General features: G+C 50.0%; 1 pseudogene; it reads right to left on the bottom strand.

The window, feature by feature from the left end:
* Positions 1-1,821: 1,821 nt before the first annotated feature.
* LOC122625562 lies at positions 1,822-4,189 on the bottom strand (annotated as a pseudogene).
* Positions 4,190-5,721: the final 1,532 nt, after the last annotated feature.

Below are 5,721 nucleotides of genomic sequence, written 5' to 3'. Positions count from 1 at the left end.
ATGCGACCTCGAAGTCATACTGCTGTAGCTCCAACACCCATATGGCAATTCTTCCCGAAGGGCTTTCTATGTGGTTCGACCACTTCAGTGCCATGTGATCCGTCACTACCTTAAAGTGGTAGCCCTCCAGGTACGGCTTCAGCTTCCGAATAGCCCACAGAATTGCCAAGCGCTCTTTCTCTGTTGTTGAGTAGTTCTTTTCGGCTCCGTTTAGGGTCCGGCTGGAGTATGAAATGACCTTTTCGCCATCTTCTGTGTCCTGTGTGAGGATAGCGCCAATCCCGTAGTCACTGGCGTCCGTTTGCAGGATGAACATTTTTCCGATGTCGGGGCACGCCAAGACTGGGTCGGTAACTAGTCTGGCTTTTACCTCCTCGAAGGCATTTCTTAGGTTCGCGCTCTTCAAACGCCGGAACACTTCCCTGAGGTTTCTTTTGTGTTCCTCTAGGGTGCCACCAATCACGATGATGTCATCTTGATACGCAAATGCATGTGGCGACATTTCCGGTCTAATCACCTGATCCAGGGCCTGTTGAAATGTGGCCGACGCGGAGTGCAGTGGTAAATCAGGAATTTGATTTACGAAGTTGGGAGGATACGATAGAAGATTGCCAGCCAGCTGAGGCAAGACGAAGGCCGAAGCTTCGATCTTGATGCGAGGTTTGGATGGAGAGCCAATATCAAAGTGACATAACTTCTCGCCTCAGATCCGGAGTCGATCAAAGCACGAGCCTTAAAGCGTGTTCCACGATGACAGATATTATTCACTTCGGTTCCTAATAGGACATTCTGAGAGTTGGAGACGAAATAGACGCTGCAGAACAGGCAAAGGGCTGAGTCCACATGACGAAACCTGAACAGGTAACCCCGGAAGCAACCGTGATCGGTGAGGAATTGGGTCAAGTGGTAGTCCACCACTTTGTGTTCGCATCCTTCCCACTCAGCAAGATCTGAGATCAGCTGGTAGGTCCACGACCCTTGTTGCGAGTCATGCCACCTAGTCTGCCACACTTCATAAAGCCAGTCAGCGATCTCTTTCCCAGAAATACCTTCTCGATTTAGCTATTGGGGGTCTATCTCTAGGTCGATCGGGGGGCAGTTTTGGGCGGTTTGTGGGCGTTAGAGTGGGCGTGGCAACATGAATCGACAAACTTGCGCTGCGTCTATGTCCTTGGAGTCTGTATGCTTAATCTCAACTTTCTAGCTTTTGTAGTTCCTGAGATCTCGACGTTCATACGGATGGACAGACGGACAGACGGACGGACAGACGGACATGGCCAAATCTACTCGGCTACTGATCCTGATCAAGAATATATATACTTTATATGGTCGGAAATGCTTCTTTCTGCCTGTTACATACTTTTCAACGAATCTAGTATACCCTTTTACTCTACGAGTAACGGGTATAAATATAGAATCTGTTTATTGCAAAATTGATTTCTTGAAGCACGAAGTGCGGACAGAAACACCGAAGAATCATTGTGTTCTTAAATTTTTCACACGTCGCACGCTGAATACTCTAATGACAATTATTCTAATATAAAGTCATATTTTAATATTATTATGCATTATTATGTACATAGATTGTGCTATTTTTATTTCTGTGTTGAATTTGAATAATGGTTATGTTAAGGCAATGCAAGACTAGAGTTTTTAAGTGGTGTCAATTTATAAAAAATAATATAGATTTAAAGTCTAAGAACTTCTAAGATCAAGGGCATATTTTGTCATTTTTACAATGCATGTGCATACGTGTGCACTAATACAGTGCCACGACGAAAAAATCGTGTGCAAAAAAATCGTATGGCGTTACGCATCTTGTTATTCTAATGTCTTTGCAAGAACCGACCCTTGTGGGACACCTGCGAAGACGTGGTGATTTCTTGGCCCGGCATCAGTATCGTACCAAAGTATACGGTCCCTAAAGGAGCTGCCATTGATGATCCTAAGGTAACGAGGTATACCCATGTTGCGCATGGCCCCGAGGATGTTTGGCCATCCAGCCGTGTTAAACGCATTTTTTACATCAAGCGTGATGATGGCGCAATACTCCTTGCTGCCACTTAGCCATCCGTCACCATCGAGAGCGGTCTTGCCCAGATCTCTTATGGCAGTGAGAGAGTCGAGAGTGCTTTTTCCTTTCCGGAAGCCAAAGTGGGCGGAAACTTCTTGCAGCATTAGTTGGTCCCTTTCCTTTCGGCAACAGTACCAGCTTTATGTTCTTCCAACGGGATGGGAAGACACCATCTATCATTTCTAACTTAGCATGCTAATTTGGGAATAGCTTCTCCACGATGTTTGACAGTAGGAGTGGGTCCTGTGGAGTTCCTCCTTCAGCGGCTTTCAGTTTAATACTAACCATTTTGTAGGCGATACCCCATGAGTCTTTGTCTACACTCGCCAGACCCTCTCTAAAAGCATTTGCTTTTGCAGCAGCTATGCCATTTCGAAGCTCCGCACGTTTCGATCTGTACGCCTCATGTAGATCGGCGTGCTGAAGATGTCCTCTGGCTCGTTGCGCCTGTCTCCTTGCTTTTTCTTCTTTCGCGGCTTCGCGAGAGCTGCAGCTTCCAGCATTTTCATGAACGTAGCCACCATGGTTTCCGCCTGTCCATTTGTGGGCTCCATTTGCTCGATGCTGAAAGCCAGCATGTCCTTGTCCAGATGTCCCATGCTTGCCCAAGGGTACTCCTTGCCTGTCGTTGTGTGATGCACAACGAGCGGGCGCTGAATGTAATTAAGGCATGATCGCTCAGCGTTACGTCCTTCTGAACCATCCAATTAGCAGTGGAGACTAGACTTCTGTTATCAAAGGTGACATCGATGAATGATGTACCTCTGTCGTTGTTAAACGTCGGCTTGCACCATCGTTCAACAGCACCAGATCCAGCTGGTTCATGGCATCAAAAACGGCCCTTCCTCGGAGATTAGATGTCCGGCTTCCCCATTCAATTGCCCAGGCGTTGAAGTCACCTGTAATGACTACAGGCTTGCGTCCTCTAGCGTGGTGTATTAGATGGTCTAACAGTTCCTCGAAGAGGTCCGGACTGTCACTAGGCGGGGCATAGCAGCTATACAGGTGAACACCCTTCACTTTAGCGTTCGCAATTCCACGCATTGGCACTCTTTCTTGGTCCTCTATGTAGAGGTTTCTGCAGCATATGACTGCCGCCTTAGTGTAGAGTCGAAGAGCACTCCTTCCACACCAGGTGCGTACGGTTCACTCAGGAGCATGACGTCAGCATTTCGTTTTAACGCTGTCTGGGACAGAAGGCTCTGTGCAGCTGCGCAGTAATTGACATTTAGCTGTATTGTTAATCATCAACGCGGCGACTCAAGACTACTTTTGTTATGCTTGCTTTGAAGGTAGGGCATGTAAAACTACCTGTCGGGTGATTCCTATCTACATCGCTGTTGCAGATCAGGCTAATCGGCGGATTGTCACAGCCCTTCGCTTTGTGCCCTCGTTCGCCGCACCGAAGACAGCAGTCCGAGCGATCAGGCTCCTTGCAGTTGATGGCACTGTGACCGTAACCCAGGCATTTATAGCATCTGGTGGGGCGTGTGTCCTGGATGATGCGACAGCGAGACCACCCAACGTTTACCGACCCCCCTTTCAGGACGCCAATTGCGTCGTTAACGCTAAGCGTAACCGTCGCCACTTGGGTCCCATCTCGCATTTTGCACAGCCCACGCACATCTTCTGGCTTCATCTGCATCCCTACGAATTGAGAGGCCATACAGTTATAAAGCTCCATTGGTGTCGTCGCCTCATCCATGCCGCTGCACGTTAGCGCCATTCTCCGCGCGCCCGTGCGGTCCGCAGATATTTCCCGAAGGCATTCTTCAATAGCTCCTCTGTATTTGGGCATGCTTGCAGCAGCTTTCCCTTCCACTTCGAGCAACAACTCGACGTCTGCAATGTCACGTCCTTGCTAGAGGGGAGCTTCTTCGGGGGCGGCTTCACTGGGACGCTCCTTTTGCTGGCTGCCAGGGTGCTCGGTGGTTTGAGTTGCGCTTCCGTCTGGGTTGCCGTGCTCTTTGATGGGGCCTCCTTTACTATGGCCTCCTGCAGCTGTATTGCTCTGACATTTAGAGCTGCCATCTCCGAAATCACACCCTTAGTTTCCCGGGTAACGTGGCGTGGCGTCTCAAAAGCTGATAGCAGTACCGCTATTTTCGAGTTCATAATGCCCAAAATGTCCTCGTAGATATGTGGGTGTATATATAGGTGTGTATGGATGTGTACGAATTTATGTATATATATGTGTATTTATATATGGCTGTGTATGGGTGTGTGCGGATATTTAGATATGTGGGTGTATATAGGTGTGTATGGATGTGTACGAGTTTATGTATATATGTGTGTAAATGTCCAAATTAAGTGCACACACGTATATACACAAGTCGACCTGGGAAAGACCCCAATATTTCCGCGTTGAGCCAGCGTGGACGCGCCAATGGGTGACGGCGTGCACTGGCGTCACGGCCCCGGTCACTTACCCGCGGAAGACTGCTCTCCAGAGGTCCATGGACTGCCAGCCGGACCCAATCTCCAGGCCCATGGGACAGGTCAGGGTGAGAAAATTCGAAGCTTTCTCTTCCGGTTTTTCTCTTTCGTCCGCTTTTCCTTGTGTGCAACTAGAGATGCACTGTCACACCAGCTGATCTCACTCTCAGCTGCTAAACCAGTGTTGGAAAACGACTCAGGCTACCGGTCTGGCAGCGCTGCACAGCCGAAGGCGACCCCAACCACAGGTGGCGCTTCTAGGGAAATGCTACTGGTCAGAAGCTAATTGCGAAAATAGCACCAACAAGATGGGGCTAGGAATAAGAGGTGTCAAAGGTCAAGGAGCGGACCAACAGCCAACCCCGCCGCTAACGCGGTACACCGAAAAACGGGGCTCTGGCGACCGAGCAGGAGCGGTATAACTCCCACCGAATAAAACCCTTTCCCCTTCACACCCCTCTCACCAAAAATCCACGGAGCGTCTGACCCAGAGTGGGCGGCTACGTGGTCTGCGTCTGCGCCATAGTGGCCGGCAGTAAATCCAACCCTGGCAGAAGGGATAAATCTGCAACATAAACCTGGCAGTGGGTATAAAATGCATCCAAGTGAGGAATGTCGGTAACTAACATTACTACTCCAGGTGGCAACCACTTAGTTTGAAATCCACCCGTGGTTAATCCCATGGCAGGGGCACGGATTCTGGAGGCCCCAAACCACGTTCTAAACCAACCTGGCGAGGTGGTGGCAAGCTTGGCCGCCTCGACAGTGATCGCAACAAGCAAACACTATAGCGAAATGGACAACGCGGTAGCTTTTCAAAGCAGCAAAAAGATCTTGCGTTCGCCGATCCTGCCAAGATCACCTGGCCACCACAGATTGGTGGGTCAGTCCTGGCTGAGATGGGAGATGGACAGGACACGCCGAAGCGGGCAAGGACCCCGAGCAGCCCCTCCGGCTCGAGCCGCAGTACACCTCCAAAGAGGACGAAGGCGGATGGGCAAATCCGCTGCGCCGACAAGCTATCGGAAATCGGACGGGTCCTGGATCAGCTGATAAACCTGACCAACGTGAAGCAGGTGAGGCACATAAACGTGCAGATGAAGGCGATGTTCGCCAGGATGAAGGCCCTCCAAAAAGACGCCAGCCGGGAGCTGGACATGGAGGACGAACAGCGCCACGCCCTCCCAGGGTGCCCCAAGTGTGGGGACAAA

Source organism: Drosophila teissieri, unplaced genomic scaffold (genome assembly GCF_016746235.2).
Source record: "Drosophila teissieri strain GT53w unplaced genomic scaffold, Prin_Dtei_1.1 Segkk125_quiver_pilon_scaf, whole genome shotgun sequence".
Classification (NCBI taxonomy): Eukaryota; Metazoa; Arthropoda; class Insecta; order Diptera; family Drosophilidae; genus Drosophila; species Drosophila teissieri.
Note: the sequence above shows the minus strand (reverse complement) of the source record. Positions and strands in the feature narration are given on the sequence as shown.